We start from the raw sequence: 24,965 nt of genomic DNA on the forward strand, positions 1-24,965 counted from the left end.
ATATGAATAGGTGATGTCAGCGAAGTTAGGCGATGTCAGGATATACCTAGCGATGTCGCGGATGTTTGACGAATAGGGACTAGACGATATAGGTTATTGTCATGGGCTAGATAAGATTAGGTTTAGACTTCGGAAGGGGTGTAGTGGAAATCGGGGTGTTGGAATATCCACTGTGACGTCTTTTTTCCGTGTTCACGCGAAGCGTCCGAATCTTCGATAGGTTAGCACCATCTCTAAAAGAACCAAAATACGTACGAGGTAGACTTACATCAATTTAGGTAATTGAAAAAACCGAAGAAACAGTTACGTGTTTATGCGCGTGCTGTACGCGCTGAGCAGGTCCCAAATGGAACGTTTATCAATTGAGTCTTACTCGAGAACAGCACAACTCAGCTCTTTATATATTTGTAATTTATTAAAATTATTCGAATATCATTTGAATTACGAATTTCATTTTCTTTATCTCTTTAATCATCACATATTACACAAAAATTACAAAAACCCGCGACTCCGTGAAATAACATGAGAAAGTAAAAACGACATCTTTTTGATTTTAGTGTCACAATATCAACGTGCTTCGGTCAATTTTTCAAGGCAATTACCACACCATGATTGACCAGTTTGATGTTTATGCTACTTAAAGCCAAATGTTCTTTAGACCAGAGTATTTTCACGGCGTGCATTAATTCCGTGACTGGATTTTCCGCGGGATTGCTACAAAGTCGTTGAATGGCCGGGATCGAAAGGAAGTGACTGCCCCATTCGCCAAGAGTAGTCTCGAGGACACTCGTTGTTTCAATTCTCTCTTTATCCTCGTAATCAATTTCTTGAAACTGGGACCAGTGGAGGTCACAAAAAATGTTGGCAACAGGATGTGATATTTCTCTCGCCCTCTCACATAGCTTTTTGTTCATCGCCGAGACTTCATCATAAATGGCTGGTAGATCGTCGTTGTCTCTAGAAATAATCTTGACCATTTTATCAGCATAAAATAAAGCGATACCGTCTTGTTTCAAGATGCGTCTGCATTCCGGTACGAAAGTCTTCACGTCAAAGTAGAACAAACCGAATATGCTCGTAACTACATCGACAGTATGATCAGCAAGCGGCAATTTCTCCGCGGGCGAGCAATGAAACTCGACTTGTTCGGAGTCATTGTGGAGAAACGCAAGTGCTATCTGCTCAGCGCTAGAGTCTACTCCTATCGCATGCTGAAAGTGCTTTGCCATAGACTTTGTGATTTCGCCGTTTCCACACGCAACGTCGAGTAAGCATCCAAGATTTTTGCCATCCAATTTTCCATACTTTTTCAGGTACTCAAACATCAACTGTACGATAACTTCTCCGACAGCTGCTGGTCTTGTACTGTTGAATCGTTCTACAGCTCTGCCAGAACTGTATTCATCTTGGTAATGCTTTGTTCTGGTATGCTGGTGTGTCGTTATAGACATATTAGTTGATGTAGCTTCAATAGTATATACCGATTGTCGTGTAAGCTTTATAATCCTGAGTGGCTTTACAATTCAATGTGCTCGTGCTAAATGCTCATATACGTTCGGTAGAGCGTCATTTTATTTTTTCATTTCAGTCTCATGCGTACCGTAGGCTAATTAAAAATTTCTGAAATCAATATTTTATTCGTTGAACTCCTATTATTTGAAGGCGTTCCTGTCAACACAGGAAACATCTGACTAGCATATGCCATTAAATGAATGTCTTGCATTCGTGGTTTGAGCAGACATCATGGCGCATTAGAATAGCCGAAGTTCTGAGACATTAATCCATACAGTCGATGCAAGACAATAGTTGGTTTCATCAGCATAAACCTACATAATCTGAATTCTGTATAACACATGGCACCGATAAGCGCGCAACCAAGATTGGGTGTTCCATTCATTTACTAATGCGGGGCGGATCGACAAATTCTCTGGCCCAACTCCGATCGCATTCTTGAATTCTCCGGTCCGGATCCGGTCCTAGTCCTAGGCCGGATTCTTGAGATGACCGTGATCCAGTCCGAAAAACTCCGATAATAATCATCTACCTACGAATACATATTTCTTGTAATTATACAACAAAAACAGTAGATCAGGGGTCACCAACGCGATTCCCGCGGGCCCCAGGTATTAGATATAGCCTAATATAGTGAGATTTGGCGACTGAATAAAATTTTTATCAATAAGCTTCTATCAAGATTGCAAATTTCTTGAAACATCAACTTGTCAATCTTCCCGACTTGATAATGCTATGTTGACTTTGTGATGCTGTTGAAGAAGCGAATTGTAAATAAAATTGAGAGCGACATCATTTCTTTTCATTATGGTGCGCCGAATAAATAATGTCGGCAGTTTCAAAACGAATTCTTACGACACATTTGACGCTTACCTTGGGCAAAAAGGAAAAATAGGCCTATGTATTTTTAAAGTCTTCAACTAAGACTTAAGAGTTAACCGAAGAATTTATGTTGATATAATGTTTGGAAATGTGGTGACAAAAGGTTTTTGACAAGCAAGTTCGACTTGATGCTAAAGTTGAAATACAATATTAACAGTTTTGGGATGACTAGAGCCATGAGTTGACTTGACTCGAGTCACTTTGTAAAAATGGCTTGACTTGACTTGACGTTTCAGAAATCAGGATTACGAGTAAATTTTAAGTCATCAAGTAATCGGTGTCGATTAAATCGCTGTCTCTAGTATTTGTTCGCGATTCATTGTCGTGACATGTGACAACAACCAGTCATTCAATGCGTATTTTACTGAGCCTGCAATGTTATATCACAAATATATTTCCCGTAACCGAAGTAATCGAAGCATACAGCTTCTGTGGTGGAAAAGCGTGGTTGTCAGATTGACTCTTTTGGGGCCAAATTCTATGATTTTTGTCCTTTTCAGCGGCAGTTGGCCCCCAAAAAACTAATTTGGCAGCCTTTGCCCTTCATTTTCAATATTTGGCTCTTTTATAGGAAGCATTAAGGACATATACCATCAAACTAGCTATTCAAATAAATGTATCTCGCAAATTGAACTGACAATGTTTATGCCAATGTCAAAGATTCCGGTGGAAACACTGCAGAAGATGAAGATTTGAAATTGTTTTTGTTGAATGTAGACTGTGTTGGAATTATAAATCCAGATTTGTGAACAGGTGAACGAAAAAGCATCGAAAATGGCTGAAAGCTAAGTAGCAGAAAAAGTCTGAAGATCCTGAAAATTAAGTATATGAGTATTAAAAACCTGAAAATTAAGTATATAAGTTGGATAAGTTTCAAATGTTAAGAAACTATTCTCTCAATTTTTAATGAAAATTCACGAAATTTGATCACTCTCATAATATAGCACACAAATTTTCATTTTACTATTGTATATCCAGTTGGAAACGGCTTGAAATCATAGCAGTCATTGTAGTTGGATCCAGTTTAGTTGTAGGTAGTTGATTTGTTGTCCTTCATCAGTATCAATAATATAAAATTGGAATTCCAGGTGATTAATAAAAGGTTTATGGGTAGTGTTGCAACGTTAGTAACGTTATTGAACAATTTGGCCTTTTTTGGCCCCCTTTTCGGCGCTGTTTAGCCCTTTTTCTCAAAAGATGTCTGACAACCCTGCGGTAGACTAGTAATGAAGTAGGACCATAATCTAATAGCAATGTTTCTCTGTTCTATAGACTGATTCAGTGCTCACAGTTAAGGTTTAGTCCTGTAGAATTTTCGGTCAACCTAGAAAAAATTCTTATAAAGACGTATTATATACCGTTGGAAAGATAATTTTATCAGCTTTTCAATGATGGGTTTTGTCACTTTTTTTTACTTTGGGGAAAAAAAGTTATGACCAAAAACGTGCCAGGGGATAAAGCACTATTTTGCCTAACATTAAAATACAATTATAAGCTAAAATACGATACCTTCGTATCAGAATACAACACCATAAATTGGAATATCACCCCCAGTAAAGCAAACTAACAATCGAACAGCAAAACAATGAAACATAACTTTATGTAAGAGGTATTTATCATACGTTAAGGGGGAAAAAGTTGACCGAGACGGAGATAACACTGGTTTACAAATTTGGAACAAAAATTAAGGTAACAAATTTCAATGATTGATCTAGGCCAGAGGTCTCAAACACGCGGCCCGCCAGCGCATTTTGTGCGGCCCGCGACGACGTTTTCGATTTTTATTATTTTGACAATATATAAGTGTCACATATATCTTTTCAGGTTATAAATTCCCTCTTAAATTGCTCCGAAAGCCTGAAACTATTCCTCAAACTTAACTATCAAATCAAATGCAAACGCTACCATGCAGTGGAAGATTTACTATTTCGCCACATTTCCAATTCATGATGACAAAACCGGACCCTTGGACGATTCGTGACTGAAATTTGTGAGTTGGACTCGGACGCGAGCTTTCTTAGAATTACTCAGACTCGGGCTAACTCGGTGGCGAAATGAAAATGACTCGAGTGGACTCGGAGTGATTCGGAATGCCGTGAATTTGTTAGAACCATGGACGCAACACAACTAATCGCGTATCAGGGGAACAGTAATAGATCAGAAGGTCGCAGCTTGGTATTTCGCTATCTAAGCAAGTAGTTACGGCAACCATTGGTAATCTGTTAGTAGTTAGTATGATCGCTCGCGATTCGTAATGGGTTTCTTATGGGTGCGCTGGTGATGTGCCTGGAAACTCGTGTTGGTGATGGTACCCTTTTGACCCCCCCTTCCGCTCGTGATGTGCCATGTGTTCTTATGGGATCTCTGGTGATGGTACCATTTCGGGTATAGGCTGCGTCGGTGATGTGCCATGAAAACTCGTGTTGGTGATGGTGCCCTTTCAGACCCCCTATCGCTCGTGATGTGCCAATGGTTCTTATGGGATCTCTGGTGATGTGTCATTGGTTCTTATGGGATCTCTGGTGATGTGCCATTGGTTCTTATGGGATCTCTGGTGATGTGTCATGTATTCTTACGGGATCTGTCGTGATTCGCCATGTGTTCTTATGGGTGCGGTCGTGATTCGTACTTTCAGGCGTCTCTCGCGTGGTGTTGAATAGTCACCAACAATAACCGCACAAACGGAAACGTGGCTTGCAAGAGGATTAAGCAGTGCGACCTATATTTCGAATGACCTGCGCGCTGAATTGTTTCACAGCCAACCGCGGTGGTCGTGACTCGCCTTTTTTACTATAGGTGGTGACGGTGATTCGCCTGTCGAGTATTCTTACGGCGTCTGTGGTGACTCGCCATGTGTTCTTATGGGTGCGGTCGCATGCGGCTATTGCGTCTTATGGCGGGGGTGGTGATCGGCTATTGATGCTAACACGAAACCCGGGGGGCGAGCGGCACTTATTTCTTATGGCGGCGGGTCTTATTTCTTATGGGTGCGGTCGTGATTCGTACTTTCGGTATAGACTGCGGGCGGCATGTCGTACTTTCAGCAAAAAAGGTGTGAAATAGTTTGCCAAGTCTACGAATCACTTGCAAGGTAATATTTTGGTATTTAGTTTACCACAGAGCCGGCGTAGACGGCGATTCGAATATTAACAATAACAACGCTCACGAATTAACACTTCAAATAGGTGTGAAATAGTTTGCAAAACCCCGCGATCGCTGACAAGATAATGTCTCGGTCATAACCATCTTTCACGACTTGGTGTCATAACCATACCGATCGCTCACGCGGTGAAATTTTAGTAATCAGTTTGTCACAGTACTTGATATCGCTGGTAAGATTTAACAAGTAACGAATAACAGACCGCGGTAACTTGAATAGCGACAAATTGTCACTTATTTCCGCTCTAACTCTAATCCTTTGTGAAGTGAACGCTTATTCAAAAGGGTGTGACATAATTTTAAAATCCAACGACCACTCACCGGATAATACTTCAGACATAGCAATTCCGCATACCCACCTACAAGGTAATATTTCGGTAATTAGTTTGTCACAGAACCGTCGCAGGCGGTGATTGGAAAACCGACAATTTGTCACTCTCCCGCGATCGCTATATGTTTCACGCCTCCAGAATAGTGGCTGACTTTAGTTGCGTGATAAGATCCATGAAAGTATTCAATCAATGTGTTAGTTTATCAACTTGAAATGAAACTTACTACACAAATCAAGTCGATTCGTATCTGAATGTTTTAAATCGGTACAACTCTAATCCTTTGACAAATCCCTTACCGCGTTTTTGTTGAATCGAACGTAACCCGAATATTACTGACGCCGACTTTCAGCCGCATCGAATTATTCGCACATTCCGCGCCACTGTTTTCACACTTATAGAATCAATACCAACTATAACTCTACAAGAATCAAGAATCACAAGTATGTGCATTACACAGTTATTGTCTTTATTAACTTGAAATCAAACACTTAACAAAAACACACAACTAATCATTTGGCAACTCTAGCATTACCAAAAAATTCCAGTATTGTTGATTGAAAATCCTTGAGTCATTATTATCAAAAATGTTATAGTACCGCATCGGAATCCATTCGCGGGATGTACTAAAGTTAAATCCAGATAATCCAAAATGAAATATTTGGACTTTGACATAGTCTGAATTGAAATATATTGACAAACATGACTACCAACTTTGATCCAGTCACCTTTCAAGATCATACTTTGAAACAATCCTTGAAACTTACAACTTTATTCACGACTACGTTTTCCGTTTATCAAATAGAGTTTCAGTAAATACTATCGCGATATTTTAATGTGTTACTACACACAATAGAATCAATCAATGAAATAGCACCTGTTGTAAATATTTCTAACTTGACAACCACTTGTGCAAACCGCGATCGACTTGCGACGCGATGAGTTAAATCGGAATATTTCAATCTATTTGTCGAAACCTTGAACAAGCTATCTGGTTATTTTTTGTTGCAATTGAGTGAACGGAAATAGTATTACGTCTCGACATCTTACCATCTTACCATATTCGAAGAATCAACCACAAAAACATTGTCAAGTAAATCCGTTACCCGACCAACTCAAACAGTATCAGTATGAAAAACAACCAAACATACACGAATCCATACAATCACTAAAACCTAAAATCCATAACAAGCTTGGTTGTATTCATATCCCTACGCATCTTTTTTATTCAACTTGAAAAGTCGTTACTATTCTGTAAGATAGAGGAATTACTACGCGGTATATTCTGCAAGACAAACTAATTACTACTCGGTATATTTTGAAAGACAAAAGTAATTACTTCTCAGTGTCGGCGACTTGAGATTAACATAATATGTTTGAGTATACGAGATTTGACAGTCTGATCATCGTAGTTGAGGATTCATTTCTTACAATCGAGCACAGGTGTTATATCAAAATTATCATGATGTAAACATAAGGACTGACACATTGATTTGACATGTGAGATTTTGTAATAGTTGATCGTTACTTTATTATTAAATTATTTGCGTTAATTAGACCCGGTGTCGTGGTAAATGTTATGACAGCAACAAACTTTTCAGTACCAATGTTATTAACATATTAAGCTGTAAACTATGTGTGTCTGAAATGTTCTTGATAGGAAAATTACTCCACCTTTGTAAAAATCACTCTACGTATCGCGGATATCAGAAAATATTTCCAGTAACCAAGACTAAGACTTTGATTATTACAAAAGTAAATTGTGATATGTTTGTTAGATGCGTCCAATTCAACTAGAAGTGTCTATTGTCCAACACTCGTAATATCAAAAAAGTATTTGCTACACTATTATTTGCTAAACGTGTTTTGTATTGTTGTTCATTTGTAGTATTGATTGAAATTGTTTTTGAACCCTCAAATAATAATTCTCGACATGAAACTAAGCCGCCGAAAGTCGTTACCATCACAAAGAAACAATTTGCACGATGTTTACCAAATGTGTCCTATAGTTAGGCGTACCGGAATTATTTGTAAAACACACACACACACACGATCAGAGAAATTGCAAATTTTTCCGTTGTCATTCGCTAAAGTAAATGTCATCACAATACTCTGCCGCTAAAAGACGTTACTTGTATGTGATTGAATCCCTAACAATTAACCCACTATTCCAAAGAAATTTTACTCACTCGACAGATATGAAACAGCGTCACTTAATAGGTCTATATCGTTTTCTAAAGGTAAATCATATCCATCCAAAAGAAAACAATTTTCACTAGCTTGGTAATGAAACCGAAGTCTTCATTCAATATTTTGTTTGTGTCAAATACTTTGCAATAAACACACTGGAGCGGTTGAGCTTTACACCATCAGACTGTAATCTGTAAATCAAGCTTACACCCGATTTGTAACTGTATTGTTTACCTAACCGAGTTGTATGCACAGTTTGATATTTTTGTCATTTAGTGATTGTTGAACATACCACTTCGAAATACTGCGTTGATCTTAATTTCCATCATCGTGATAATCGAAGTAAATTTCTTTCGAATTCGTAACAACCGGTGTTTCTACGACACGATAAATTTTTGACAAGTTATGCTTAGAAGATTGGTTGCATATCGCGAAAAAAATAATATACCACTCATATTGAGGTACTGCTACTCCATTCATCGGTATTTTTTCCGTTGTCGATTTTCAAACGAGAAAAATTTATTACTTGAGTTTCTCTGCTTGATATAAATGTAAACACGCCCGTCTTTCAACAACAAACAAGGTTAAAAAAGTATGCAATCAAACACAACAAGTTTTATGATACTAATTATTATCCCACATAACCCATTTCTTACCGAAGACATATGAAATATATTCATGTCACACGAAAATATTCGCTCATGCTACAAACCTGTACAATGATTGGTGACGCTTTCAAACTATTTCGATACCTCAAGAACTTTATTGTCTGAATTGTCTGAAGTTCATGTATCGTAATAATCAAGTAGTTCAACACAGAACTAGTACAGAAACACCAGAGTTGTTTACACAAAAGTTTGTATGTGTACAGTATGCGAATACCATGTGTAAGTCCAGCCCAATTGTGGTATCCAACCGAGTTTAGTTAACACAATTTACGACACCGAGGTCGCCTCATCTTTCGTAAGACAACAAACCAACCAAGGCTTCAGGGTATGTCCATGTCATAACAATAAATCAGCTACTCCAACAACAGAGTACATATGTTTTCTAGTACGCTGCTTACATCTTACACACAAATCGACCTACTTTACTAACGAAAAGTGCTGAGTCATCACATGGTTGTCCTCACAACAATACAACTAAAACATACTATCATACAAAATGGTCGTTATAGTTTGCACACCAACGATACATCGTACAAGTAGCAAGTCTCGAGAATCCAGTTATTCAAAAAAACGTGAAAGTGTTCCTACGCCAAGACGGTATGTTGACGAAAGCATATATTGTAATATCATGATCGATTTACATTCGTTGGTCACAAAATGTCACTACTCTAAATAATTATTTTTCACCCAAAAGCCTACTTGTCACCATTCGTTTCATCAAGCACGAGTTCAAGAAACCTGCTACGATATGAATTGCTATTTTTATGTTCTGTAAATAGGTAATAATTAATTTTAGTAACACTATATCAACATCATGGAGTTGTGCTAATAGGTTTACATGTGGTCTTGTGGTTTTAATCGAAGTACACAGCACAGTCTAATGTAGAGTCATCTCTATTGTACAGCAACTCGGTAATCGAAATGCATTAAAATTTAAACAGCGATCTTGTGTCGTCACGCGAAAAATATGTTCACTATCGCGATAATCCTTTTCATACTCGTAACGGTATACCAACGGCAAGCGATAACGTTTAACAACACCAACGACACTAAACATACGATACCTACCCAAGTAAAATTATCATTTTCACCTGGAGGTCAGTCGTTACCCGAGTAGAAATACCATTGTCCTTTGGAGATTTATCGTTTACTCACAGTAACAAACCCCTTTTCACTTGGAAATCTATTTTTGGCCCTGGATAACAAACCCCTTTTTCACTTGGAAATATATTTTTTCTCTGGATAACAAACCCCTTTTTCACTTGGAAATATATTTTTTCTCGGGGTAACAAACCTTTTTTTACTTGGAAATATATTTTTTCTCTAGGTAACAAACCTTTTTCACTGTGCAACAAAGCATTTACACTAAGCAACAAATCGTTTTCACTTGGCGGATCGTCGTTTACCTGAGTAAAAATATCATTTTCCTTTGGAGATCTGGTGTTTACCCAGTGTAGCAATACATTTTTTCTTGGAAATCTACCTTTTCCCTGAACAACAATCCCTTTTCGTTTGCAAATCTATTTTTTTTTTTCCTACAACAACAAACCATTTTCACTTGAAAAAATACTTTTACCTAGAGTAACTAATCATTTTCGCCTGGGTAACAAACCCTTTTCGTCTGGAAAACTATCATTTACCTGAGTACCAATACCGTTTTCACTTGGAAATCTATCTTTCTCTGGGTAACAATCTCATTTTCGTTTTGAAAACTGACAACCAAACCAGTCAATTTGATATTTTTGTATATTGTTACAACAGACAGTGACAAAATATACACCAACAACGACTCCGATACATTTGTGTAATCGCATATTCACTTGTTCTGGTGCATCCCATCAAAACCCTCAGTTACCCACATGTAATGTGCTGTACATCGATGTGTATGTTTTTGGAAATTGGACAATAGACTTCGATAGTTCTGTGATGTCCGGGTTCGTGCTTTGGATTTTCCAGAGTCAAAATGTCTGAATAAAACACCTCCTCGACGATGGTTGGTATGTGGATAACGGTGTTCGGAAAACGGTTCGATTTATGTCACCCATCGCGATAACAATTCGAGGTCGAGTTTTCCCCCTGTATGTTTACTATATTGTGTCTTTATTGGTCAATGTATGTCTCGACATTCAGTTTGAAATCGGAAACCCTGATAAAGTATGTAACCGGATCCGGATATCAACTCTGAATCGATAAACCAATGAACAATATCCAAAGTAAACATGGTACACCCTGTGTTTCCACGAAAAAATACCATCCAGACATACGTCGCGCTTGTTTGCCCACAACAGTATACGCGTAAATGGAGGTGTGTGACATTGCATGCAATGTGTTGGTATACAAACATCGATCCACAGACATTATCATAGCCGGTAGTTTTGATGTAGATCGAATGTCATCACACCCGATAACAATACCAATAAGCCACATTGCAATGACTCTGAGTCAATCCGAAGCGTGACATACAGACACACAAACATCGAACCGTAACATGGGTTATTCGGACGACGGTGAAAGTGAACTATACAGCATATACCAATAGAGCGTTCACAGTCGAATATGCGAACCACGCACAATCACATACCCTGGTTTTAGTTGGATATGTACGAAACCAATAAATCGATACATTTCTGTTCCTTCTACGTAAATAATACAAGCGTCATTCCAATGCATCGCTCGAATGTAAGGTTCGTCGGGTGTAAAATCCATGTCAAATAACATCAAAGTGTGCTTTCCGTGTTTTATTATTTCCACCGACGCTTCTTGTCTGTGTCGTAACACTATGGTGCAGGGAGTTGAAAAACGGTGGATTGTGAAACGGATTGACATGACCAACAGAATCGACGTCAATAGACTTGTGACCAGGGCCGTAACAGCACTTCGTCAGGCCCCCCCCAAAACTTTGGTCTTGGGCCCCCCATAGGGTTATAGACCGAACTTCTGGGGGGCTTCGCCCCCCAGACCCCCCCTCCGGCGATACACTGTTTACCACTATTCATCTTAAACTTTGGGACTTTGTTTAGTGAATCAGTTTTTGTCCCCTAAGTGCGCGAAGCGCGGAGAATTTATGATTATTTCATCAGTCAGTATGATCGGGAATTGCGTATTTGTTATCAATTTTTATCTTCTCTCTGCTGACGTAATCAGATTTGCCGGTAGAGCTGAGTGAGGTGTGTTTGAAAAGGTAGGACCACTCGATAATAATTAAACAGCACCTGGTCAGGCACCCATCACGTTGTTCGTGTTTGTCACGAAATTATCTGTACTGTATTGTGAGCCGAGCGAAAGCGAGGCGCGAAAATTTTCGATAATTTAAGATAAAATCGGTCAATCAGATCGGTGATTGCATATATATTATGCTATCAATTTATTGTCCTCTCTACTCACTTAATTAGATTTACCGGTTGAGCTGAGTGAAGTGTCTTGAAAACGGGAGGGCCCGTAAATATTGATTAAACATCTTCGGGCGGGCGGACCCGTTGATATGACTTCGTTATGGTGTTATTTCGTGACTTCCAGTCTGCTATATCAAAAAATATAGAATCGCCCAAACGTAGGCTTCTAAACTAAGAGACGCACACGATTTCAAATTGGTATTTCTTCACTGGCATAAAATTTTCCCCAGCGGGATGGTAATTGTCTCGTGAGGTTCAGATTGCAAAGACAGGAACATTCGGCGCCAGTCATTCAGGAGCCTATGGACAATTAAACCTATATGTATTTTCTATAGCCTATAGCGCAAAAATTCTGAAAAATTTGCATAAATTTTCAAAAAATACGCTATGATTGATGCTAATTCACGAAATAATTTTGGGCCCCCTTCGAGCTCGGGCCCCCCCCAATTGGGGGGTTTGGGGTGCGGCAGTTACGGTGCTGCTTGTGACGATGTCTTTTCAAAATGATACCGATCTCTTGTGGCGATGACCGTTTCGAAATGTCACCGGACGAACTGAATCCTTACGATGATTTGTTTTATGATTGCGTGTGAAATCGCGAGGTAGTGTTCTATTGTGGTGTACGATTGCAATCTTCATTCCACAGAAACACACCTTATTGGATCACAGTATCAGTCCGAGATTTGCAGAATCACTGTTCACGATATTTATCTGGAGTCGTTATGTGGGAGTAGCGACATCCATTCATCGTAACTGAAAGACTGATCGCAATCATTTCGAGCACCCGTGATTCGATAGTTCACCATGGTCAAACGCTGCAGTCTCAGCAGGAAACTTCGGTGTCGACAACACGATGGATATTGACCGATGTATCCAATTGGTCTGGGTGGTCTGTCCGGAGATAGGGCCATGTCTATCTTGTAATGTTACAACACGATAACACCATCGAGTAAATCAGTGAAAGGTGTCGAAATATCGATGTAATAGCGCGGACTCAGAGTAATTGCAATGTGGCTTACTGGTATTGTTATCGAGTGTGATGACATTCGATCTACATCAAAACTACCGGCTATGATAATGTCTGTGGATCGATGTTTGTATACCAACACATTGCATGCAATGTCACACACCTCCATTTACGCGTATACTGTTGTGGGCAAACAAGCGCGACGTATGTCTGGATGGTATTTTTTCGTGGAAACACAGGGTGTACCATGTTTACTTTGGATATTGTTCATTGGTTTATCGATTCAGAGTTGATATCCGGATCCGGTTACATACTTTATCAGGGTTTCCGATTTCAAACTGAATGTCGAGACATACATTGACCAATAAAGACACAATATAGTAAACATACAGGGGGAAAACTCGACCTCGAATTGTTATCGCGATGGGTGACATAAATCGAACCGTTTTCCGAACACCGTTATCCACATACCAACCATCGTCGAGGAGGTGTTTTATTCAGACATTTTGACTCTGGAAAATCCAAAGCACGAACCCGGACATCACAGAACTATCGAAGTCGATTGTCCAATTTCCCAAAAACATACACATCGATGTACAGCACATTACATGTGGGTAAATGAGGGTTTTGATGGGATGCACCAGAACAAGTGAATATGCGATTACACAAATGTATCGGAGTCGTTGTTGGTGTATATTTTGTCACTGTCTGCTGTAACAATATACAAAAATATCAAATTGACTGGTTTGGTTGTCAGTTTTCAAAACGAAAATGAGATTGTTACCCAGAGAAAGATAGATTTCCAAGTAAAAACGGTATTGGTACTCAGGTAAATGATAGTTTTCCAGACGAAAAGGGTTTGTTACCCAGGTGAAAATGATTAGTTACTCTAGGTAAAAGTATTTTTTCAAGTGAAAATGGTTTGTTGTTGTAGGAAAAAAAATAGATTTGCAAACGAAAAGGGATTGTTGTTCAGGGAAAAGGTAGATTTCCAAGAAAAAATGTATTGCTACACTGGGTAAACACCAGATCTCCAAAGGAAAATGATATTTATACTCAGGTAAACGACGACCCGCCAAGTGAAAACGATTTGTTGCTCAGTGTAAATGCTTTGTTGCACAGTGAAAAAGGTTTGTTACCTAGAGAAAAAATATATTTCCAAGTAAAAAAAGGTTTGTTACCCCGAGAAAAAATATATTTCCAAGTGAAAAAGGGGTTTGTTATCCAGAGAAAAAATATATTTCCAAGTGAAAAAGGGGTTTGTTATCCAGGGCCAAAAATAGATTTCCAAGTGAAAAGGGGTTTGGTACTGTGAGTAAACGATAAATCTCCAAAGGACAATGGTATTTCTACTCGGGTAACGACTGATCTCCAGGTGAAAATGATAATTTTACTTGGGTAGGTATCGTATGTTTAGTGTCGTTGGTGTTGTTAAACGTTATCGCTTGCCGTTGGTATACCGTTACGAGTATGAAAAGGATTATCGCGATAGTAAACATATTTTTCGCGTGACGACACAAGATCGCTGTTTAAATTTTAATGCATTTCGATTACCGAGTTGCTGTACAATAGAGATGAATCTACATTAGACTGTGCTGTGTACTTCGATTAAAACCACAAGACCACATGTAAACCTATTAGCACAACTCCATGATTTTGATATAGTGTTACTAAAATTAATTATTACCTATTTACAGAACATAAAAATAGCAATTCATATCGTAGCAGGTTTCTTGAACTCGTGCTTGATGAAACGAATGGTGACAAGTAGGCTTTTGAGTGAAAAATAATTATTTAGAGTAGTGACATTTTGTGACCAACGAATGTAAATCGATCATGATATTACAATATATGCTTTCGTCAACATACCGTCTTGGCGTAGGAACACTTTCACGTTTTTTTGAATAACTGGATTCTCGAGACTTGCTACTTGTACGATGTATCGTTGGTGTGCAAACTATAACGACCATTTTGTATGATAGTATGTTTTAGTTGTATTGTTGTGAGGACAACCATGTGATGACTCAGCACTTTTCGTTAGTAAAGTAGGTCGATTTGTGTGTAAGATGTAAGCACCGTACTAGAAAACATATGTACTCTGTTGTTGGAGTAGCTGATTTATTGTTATGACATGGACATACCCTGAAGCCTTGGTTGGTTTGTTGTCTTACGAAAGATGAGGCGACCTCGGTGTCGTAAATTGTGTTAACTAAACTCGGTTGGATACCACAATTGGGCTGGACTTACACATGGTATTCGCATACTGTACACATACAAACTTTTGTGTAAACAACTCTGGTGTTTCTGTTAATACTAGTTCTGTGTTGAACTACTTGATTATTACGATACATGAACTTCAGACAATTCAGACAATAAAGTTCTTGAGGTATCGAAATAGTTTGAAAGCGTCACCAATCATTGTACAGGTTTGTAGCATGAGCGAATATTTTCGTGTGACATGAATATATTTCATATGTCTTCGGTAAGAAATGGGTTATGTGGGATAATAATTAGTATCATAAAACTTGTTGTGTTTGATTGCATACTTTTTTAACCTTGTTTGTTGTTGAAAGACGGGCGAGTTTACATTTATATTAAGCAGAGAAACTCAAGTAATAAATTTTTCTCGTTTGAAAATCGACAACGGAAAAAATACCGATGAATGGAGTAACAGTATCTCAATATGAGTGGTATATTATTTTTTTCGCGATATGCAACCAATCTTCTAAGCATAACTTGTCAAAAATTTATCGTGTCGTAGAAACACCGGTTGTTACGAATTCGAAAGAAATGTACTTCGATTATCACGATGATGGAAATTAAGATCAACGCAGTATTTCGAAGTGGTATGTTCAACAATCACTAAATGACAAAAATATCAAACTGTGCATACAACTCGGTTAGGTAAACAATACAGTTACAAATCGGGTGTAAGCTTGATTTACAGATTACAGTCTGATGGTGTAAAGCTCAACCGCTCCAGTGTGTTTATTGCAAAGTATTTGACACAAACAAAATATTGAATGAAGACTTCGGTTTCATTACCAAGCTAGTGAAAATTGTTTTCTTTTGGATGGATATGATTTACCTTTAGAAAACGATATAGACCTATTAAGTGACGCTGTTTCATATCTGTCGAGTGAGTAAAATTTCTTTGGAATAGTGGGTTAATTGTTAGGGATTCAATCACATACAAGTAACGTCTTTTAGCGGCAGAGTATTGTGATGACATTTACTTTAGCGAATGACAACGGAAAAATTTGCAATTTCTCTGATCGTGTGTGTGTGTGTGTTTTACAAATAATTCCGGTACGCCTAACTATAGGACACATTTGGTAAACATCGTGCAAATTGTTTCTTTGTGATGGTAACGACTTTCGGCGGCTTAGTTTCATGTCGAGAATTATTATTTGAGGGTTCAAAAACAATTTCAATCAATACTACAAATGAACAACAATACAAAACACGTTTAGCAAATAACAGTGTAGCAAGTACTTTTTTGATATTACGAGTGTTGGACACTAGACACTTCTAGTTGAATTGGACGCATCTAACAAACATATCACAATTTACTTTTGTAATAATCAAAGTCTTAGTCTTGGTTACTGGAAATATTTTCTGATATCCGCGATACGTAGAGTGATTTTTACAAAGGTGGAGTAATTTTCCTATCAAGAACATTTCAGACACACATAGTTTACAGCTTAATATGTTAATAACATTGGTACTGAAAAGTTTGTTGCTGTCATAACATTTACCACAACACCGGGTCTAATTAACGCAAATAATTTAATAATAAAGTAACGATCAACTATTACAAAATCTCATATGTCAAATCAATGTGTCAGTCCTTATGTTTACATCATGATAATTTTGATATAACACCTGTGCTCGATTGTAAGAAATGAATCCTCAACTACGATGATCAGACTGTCAAATCTCGTATACTCAAACATATTATGGTAATCTCAAGTCGCCGACACTGAGAAGTAATTACTTTTGTCTTTCAAAATATACCGAGTAGTAATTAGTTTGTCTTGCAGAATATACCGCGTAGTAATTCCTCTATCTTACAGAATAGTAACGACTTTTCAAGTTGAATAAAAAAGATGCGTAGGGATATGAATACAACCAAGCTTGTTATGGATTTTAGGTTTTAGTGATTGTATGGATTCGTGTATGTTTGGTTGTTTTTCATACTGATACTGTTTGAGTTGGTCGGGTAACGGATTTACTTGACAATGTTTTTGTGGTTGATTCTTTGAATATGGTAAGATGGTAAGATGTCGAGACGTAATACTATTTCCGTTCACTCAATTGCAACAAAAAATAACCAGATAGCTTGTTCAAGGTTTCGACAAATAGATTGAAATATTCCGATTTAACTCATCGCGTCGCAAGTCGATCGCGGTATGCACAAGTGGTTGTCAAGTTAGAAATATTTACAACAGGTGCTATTTCATTGATTGATTCTATTGTGTGTAGTAACACATTAAAATATCGCGATAGTATTTACTGAAACTCTATTTGATAAACGGAAAACGTAGTCGTGAATAAAGTTGTAAGTTTCAAGGATTGTTTCAAAGTATGATCTTGAAATGTGACTGGATCAAAGTTGGTAGTCATGTTTGTCAATATATTTCAATTCAGACTATGTCAAAGTCCAAATATTTCATTTTGGATTATCTGGATTTAACTTTAGTACATCCCGCGAATGGATTCCGATGCGGTACTATAACATTTTTGATAATAATGACTCAAGGATTTTCAATCAACAATACTGGAATTTTTTGGTAATGCTAGAGTTGCCAAATGATTAGTTGTGTGTTTTTGTTAAGTGTTTGATTTCAAGTTGATAAAGACAATAACTGTGTAATGCACATACTTGTGATTCTTGATTCTTGTAGAGTTATAGTTGGTATTGATTCTATAAGTGTGAAAACAGTGGCGCGGAATGTGCGAATAATTCGATGCGGCTGAAAGTCGGCGTCAGTAATATTCGGGTTACGTTCGATTCAACAAAAACGCGGTAAGGGATTTGTCAAAGGATTAGAGTTGTACCGATTTAAAACATTCAGATACGAATCGACTTGATTTGTGTAGTAAGTTTCATTTCAAGTTGATAAACTAACACATTGATTGAATATTTTCATGGATTTTATCACGCAACTAAAGTCAGCCACTATTCTGGAGGCGTAAAACATATAGCGATCGCGGGAGAGTGACAAATTGTCGGTTTTCCAATCACCGCCTGCGACGGTTCTGTGACAAACTAATTACCGAAATATTACCTTGTAGGTGGGTATGCGGAATTGCTATGTCTGAAGTATTATCCGGTGAGTGGTCGTTGGATTTTAAAATTATGTCACACCCTTTTGAATAAGCGTTCACTTCACAAAGGATTAGAGTTAGAGCGGAAATAAGTGACAATTTGTCGCTATTCAAGTTACCGCGGTCTGTTATTCGTTACTTGTTAAATCTTACCAGCGATATCAAGTACTGTGACAAACTGATTACTAAAATTTCACCGCGTGAGCGATCGGTATGGTTATGACACCAAGTCGTGAAAGATGGTTATGACCGAGACATTATCTTGTCAGCGATCGCGGGGTTTTGCAAACTATTTCACACCTATTTGAAGTGTTAATTCGTGAGCGTTGTTATTGTTAATATTCGAATCGCCGTCTACGCCGGCTCTGTGGTAAACTAAATACCAAAATATTACCTTGCAAGTGATTCCTAGACTTGGCAAACTATTTCACACCTTTTTTGCTGAAAGTACGACATGCCGCCCGCAGTCTATACCGAAAGTACGAATCACGACCGCACCCATAAGAAATAAGACCCGCCGCCATAAGAAATAAGTGCCGCTCGCCCCCCGGGTTTCGTGTTAGCATCAATAGCCGATCACCACCCCCGCCATAAGACGCAATAGCCGCATGCGGCCGCACCCATAAGAACACATGGCGAGTCACCACAGACGCCGTAAGAATACACGACAGGCGAATCACCGTCACCACCTATAGTAAAAAAGGCGAGTCACGACCACCGCGGTTGGCTGTGAAACAATTCAGCGCGCAGGTCATTCGAAATATAGGTCGCACTGCTTAATACTCTTGCAAGCCACGTTTCCGTTTGTGCGGTTATTGTTGGTGACTATTCAACACCACGCGAGAGACGCCTGAAAGTACGAATCACGACCGCACCCATAAGAACACATGGCGAATCACGACAGATCCCGTAAGAATACATGACACATCACCAGAGATACCATAAGAAACAATGTCACATCACCAGAGATCCCATAAGAACCAATGGCACATCACCAGAGATCCCATAAGAGCCAACGACACATCACCAGAGATCCCATAAGAACCATTGGCACATCACGAGCGATAGGGGGTCTGAAAGGGCACCATCACCAACACGAGTTTTCATGGCACATCACCGACGCAGCCTATACCCGAAATGGTACCATCACCAGAGATCCCATAAGAACACATGGCACATCACGAGCGGAAGGGGGGGTCAAAAGGGTACCATCACCAACACGAGTTTCCAGGCACATCACCAGCGCACCCATAAGAAACCCATTACGAATCGCGAGCGATCATACTAACTACTTCTGTTAGTTATACATTTTTGGTCGCTAAACCATGTTATTATATAAGGTCACTTAAAGGTAGTGGTACGCTCCAACGATGTAGCAACAATGGGCCGTTCGGCGTTCCGACATTTCAATCCATAGGACACATTCATTAATATATTTATATTATTTAAAGATATTTGGCGATGAGATTAATAAATAGCCTAGGCCTACTTCTCAGAAGTATACCCGAATCCTGGATTGGAATTACAATGCTCAACCTAAAAATGTTTTGATATCAGATCAGTCTCTATTTTCAATCTGTTAAATTCAAAATATTCATAGTAGATGCAAATTTATAACCCGACTGCTTTTATGATGGCATCGTACATTTGTCCACCCATATGATGTCTATATCTTATAATTAATATATATCAAATACAACGACATTTCTATTCAAATATGTATAAATGTGATGATTCTTTTCCTGCCAGGCCTAAATTAATACAAGAGATGTGTGTTTACTGCCAGTGTGCTGGATCGGCCCACTTTCAATAGGACAATTCATCCCCACCAAATAAGGCCTACTTGGAAAGACATAGAATACCCCTATAAATGCTGCGGCCCGCGGCGTCGTCAAAACCGGAAAACTGGCCCGCGAGCACATCTGAGTTTCAGACCTCTGATCTAGGCTAATTTATGGTTGCTGAATCCGATTCTGTGCTAATAATTTCTCCATCACGTCAGATTTTTTCCGTATCAATTTCTCTCATTTTCATAAATTAATCAAATTTCAGCTTTCGTTAGTGACATCACGGTTAGCATACAATAGCAAAAATTCAAATATTGTTATTGAAATCATCTACCATGAAACATGGGTGGTTGTAATGCAGAATGAGTGAGTTTTCGGTGAACTAGGCTACAGTGATTCTCTATCATCGTTCCATCAGAAGCTCTTTTCGACCCATAAAATTACACTGGTAAACAAATTCAAAAACCCACACCAAATACCATATTGGACCAGAGGCAGAGATGTTTTTAAATGGTATCGAGGCTTTTTGTTTGTGTTTGGTCATATTAAACGCCAATTCTATATACAAAAAGCTTTACATTTTTGGCGGTTTCTGATTTGCCTTAATATTTTAATAGGAACTTGAGCAGTGGTTTTCAACCTTTTTGTATTCGCGGACCGGGGCCTACGATATTTACGGCCTTATCTGGTACATTACACTTGCAAGAGCTAACAGGCCGATGCTCTCAAAACAGAAATTCGCTATTACTCTTGACGTAATAATGGGCGAAAGTTTTGATACGACGATTACTCTCAACGTGACAATCGGCGATTGTCTCGATTTCGCTTCTCATACCGGACTCTTCGCATTTTGAAGCGAGTTTTCAAGTTGAAGGTTGACAGCTATGTTTTAAGCTGCCGTTTTTACCGTCTTATACTAGTAGGCAGGCTACAGTAATGCGATTGAAATACTCTGTAGCAGACCCCTCAAGTTTGAGTAGAAGTTTTTGAGCTCGTCGCCGCGTTTGAAATGTTACAGGATGATGCCGTGATTAGCTAAATGCTCCAGGGACGATATTCCGTATATATTGTAGTGGAAAACGCTTAGCTGTCGTTTTGACCGGATTACAGCGTGACGTAGGATACCGCTATGCAGTGGTTTAATAATTCTTTATGGTGCGTATTATGTATGTGGTGAAGAATTGGTGGCGAGCTTCATGTGGCGTTTCTTCCAGTTAATTTTGACTGATTGTATATACTTGGTGACTCAGGTTTAGCTTAAGGTAAAATAATTGATAATGGTCAATAAATGCTGTGCTTATGGTTGTATGGCTGGATATTTGACAACTAAACAAAAAGTTTCAATATCCATTTGAGGATTTGGAGTTACAAAAAAATGGATATCTTTCGTGAATGGACGTGATTGGAAGCCAACGAAGAATTCTGTAATTTGTGCGTTGCACTTCGAAGAAGCAAAGTACATTAAAGACTGTGGCATTCGAAAAAAATACTGCTCTTGGATAGAAAACCAGTTCCTACCATTCGATCGGAGCCTGAGCTGCAACGGCCTTCATTGATCCCGACTATGACCCCTTGCAGAAAACCACCGAAGAGAAGGATATTTCAGAATGATCAGTTGAAAGATTTTGAGCTGTCTGATAAAATGAGCAGTTTATAAGATTTGACCGAGTCCCACACCCCAGAAAGCTATATACCATTTACAGAAAAGGGTAATCAATATGTACTTTTCTACCGTATGGAATTCAATGATGACTAGTGCAGCAGTAGTGTGGTCCTAGGTTGTCCTTACTGTTGCAAGCTCTTCAATTCACAGCGAGTTCTCTGACACGAATGTATTTGCGTGGCAATACACGTGGAAACGACAAGAAAAGACAAGAAAGACGTTCGTCCTAGTAGCGGTAAAAATGAGTCTGACATTACGTGATCAAATGATCAAGTCTATACTACAGTAGTACGAAACAATGGTTGTAACATTTGGCCAATGAGGGAAACGAATTGCGGGCAACGTCATGAAATATTTAGCCAATAGGAATACGGAATAGTCGCGGTACGAAAAAGGCAGAGATATCTATGTAGAACTTTAGTTTTACGTAACACAGTTTGTGAAATTTAGCCAATAGGAATACGGATCGCGAAATAGTCGCGGTACGAAAAAGGCAGAGATATCTTTCTAGAACTTTAGTTTTACGTAACACAGTTTGTGAAATTTAGCCAATAGGAATACGGATCGCGAAATAGTCGCGGTACGAAAAAGGCAGAGATATCTTTCTAAAACTTGCGCAATACACAAAAACGATACTGGCTTTGACTAGTTACAAGATGTAAGATACAATGTATGTTCGCCACACATGATAGTCCTAATAATACGCTGAAGTCCAATTCACGTTGACAGAGTCAACTACATTATCCCCTCCTCGGAAAAGGAATTTCACTTGGTTTCAATGAAAGGGAAAGGCAGGTTAATGTGAATTGGTATATCAGTCATGTGCATAATGTAATTGAGGAACGAGGCCAAATACAGAGGATAATTTTTGGTCATGTCAGAGAAGTTTTATGTTTTATAATAAACAGCATTAGCCTATAAACCAGTTAAGCCTAAACACAGAATAACAATTAAAACTACACCGACGCAGACGTGGCGCAAGAGTCAGTCGATCCAAGATCGTCGCGCAGCGAGGGGGCTAAACAACTTGGAAGTTAAGGTCACCGTAGAATACAGGTGTGACCAGTTGCATGTGTCACAATACCTCGATCGGTAATAGCCATGTGAACGCGGAGTCCTACAATTCCTCGGTCGGTAATTGCAAACGCGATCGCTGGGGTGTTACTCATTCACGGAATCGGTATATTCGTCGTGAGCTGGTGTCGTCGTCGGCAGTCGGGTAACGAAATTGTGTGTTCTTGAGACCTCATGGTTACGCGCGTAGATTTCCAGCTGAACGATATGGGTGTCAGCGGAGCAGCCGCAGATGCGAACGTGGCAGTCATCGTCTGAAGATAGAGTGTTCTGGACCGGATTTTCGGCTGGATGCGGAATATGCATCAGGCGGCGTAGATTGGAGCAGTCAGTCGCTAGCATCTTGTCGATTTAGCGCGAGGTCATACAGTAGAATAAGGTCGCTCAGTATCGTCACCCGAACCGTTGCCCGACGGAAGTGGACGAATACATTTCGATCCGCGAATGTGGCGTGGCGCATTATTCAACTTCCCGAAATATCTCAAAAATGTATGAGACAAATCCGAGCACAATTCACTGGAAGAACTTTTCGAGCCAAGAAATTTGTCTTTCCTCCATTCTCATTCACCGATGAATCTTCAGGTGTATCATCACCCGGCGGATTTATTGCATGGAGCGATCTTCACAAAATCAGGGAATCTCATGGTAATGATTCGAATTTGCGGAAAGCGCCAAAAGTGATATATGCCTCATTACATCCAAGCAATAACAAGCAGAATGTCAACTTAGCTCTTGCTCCATTCTATGAGTCGACTATTGCAGCTTGCAAAAGTTACTTGCCTCTCGTGGAAGATATGGCTTCATTCTTGAACCTGATTAATGCTTGGTTGACGATTCTCACGGTATAGGCTAATGTGTGGGGGGAGGTTTCTGGTTGGTTCAACAGAAGTTACCAATTCTGAAAAGATAATACTGCTCTGTTCCATCCTAAAAATTGACATCAAGCTCAAGTCATTTTTACCATTTCAAAAAAGTCATTGAAGAAGTGGCTATTGAAATGACCGAATCATTCCTATCTCCTTACAGTGAGACGGTGTCGTGCGTAGTTGCTGGGTAAATTGTGAAGCAAGTTCACGCTATTCCGACTTACTCGATCGTGGGGGCCTGCTTACTCCCTCAGAACCACTTGCCGAGTTTGTTTCATCCAGTTTTTTAATCCTAGATTGTTCTGATAAAATCATCTGTCCTCTCCCTAAGTCGCAGTGAATAAGTTTTGCATCGTTTTTTATTTGGGGGGGGGGCGTTGCACTTTGCATGTTATGATCATCGAGATCAAGCTTTGAAATTGGCGACAAAAACATTGTGAATATATATTACAATAACATGCAGAAGCTAGTTAATGCCTCTGTGAGAAAAATGCTTTAAAAACGGACTTTAAAACAACGACAGTTGAGCAAGACGTAGCTTGCATTCTTCGGTGATGCATTTCATTCTCATTACCGGTACTTATGGCCGTAGCTTGTATGCTGCAAGTTTGTTTTTGATACAAGTTGGTTATTGCAAGTAGTTTCTAATATGACATGTGTACCAATTCTTCTTCACGTGCTTGAATTGATTTTACCATGCAATAAAATGGTTTACATGAGCATGTCGGTGTTTTCTCACTACTTAGCCTACTTCTGCAATCGGTGGATAACTGCATCTACGAGGTTGTCTTTTGTCACTTTCTGACGGTAAGGTACTGATATGACCTGTTGTACGAATATATACAGCTTATCTGAGGCGATGCGTCTGGTAGCGAGAAGCGAAATCGCGAATTTCTGTTTTGTGAGCATCGGCCTGTTAGCTCTTGCAAGCATAATGTACCAGATAAGGCCGTGAATATCGTAGGCCCCGCGCGGACCCCTTTTGGACCGTCACGGACCCCCGTGGTCCCCCCACGAAGTTCAAGTTCCAATTTAGCTCAATTATCGTACAATTGTCATCTGTCATGTGCAAATGATAACTGTAGGCTAGTGATAAACAGCAATAAAATTATTTTTCTTGAAAATAACAGCATTCTATGTATGCA

General features: G+C 39.0%; 2 long non-coding RNA genes across 2 annotated transcripts in view; one reads left to right on the forward strand and one right to left on the reverse strand.

Annotated features, from left to right (window-relative positions):
• The window catches only part of LOC145438973 (uncharacterized), a 184,586-nt gene that overhangs the window by 110,135 nt on the left and 49,486 nt on the right, over positions 1–24,965 (forward strand). The window lies entirely within an intron of this gene.
• LOC145438971 (uncharacterized) lies at positions 22,265–22,954 on the reverse strand. The gene is made up of 2 exons (XR_013915061.1): positions 22,493–22,954; positions 22,265–22,393 (listed from the first exon to the last, which is right to left on the reverse strand). It is a non-coding gene; the product is annotated as an uncharacterized LOC145438971 (long non-coding RNA).

Source organism: Botryllus schlosseri, chromosome 5 (assembly GCF_051294905.1).
Source record: "Botryllus schlosseri isolate E-star chromosome 5, Bs_hap1, whole genome shotgun sequence".
Classification (NCBI taxonomy): Eukaryota; Metazoa; Chordata; class Ascidiacea; order Stolidobranchia; family Styelidae; genus Botryllus; species Botryllus schlosseri.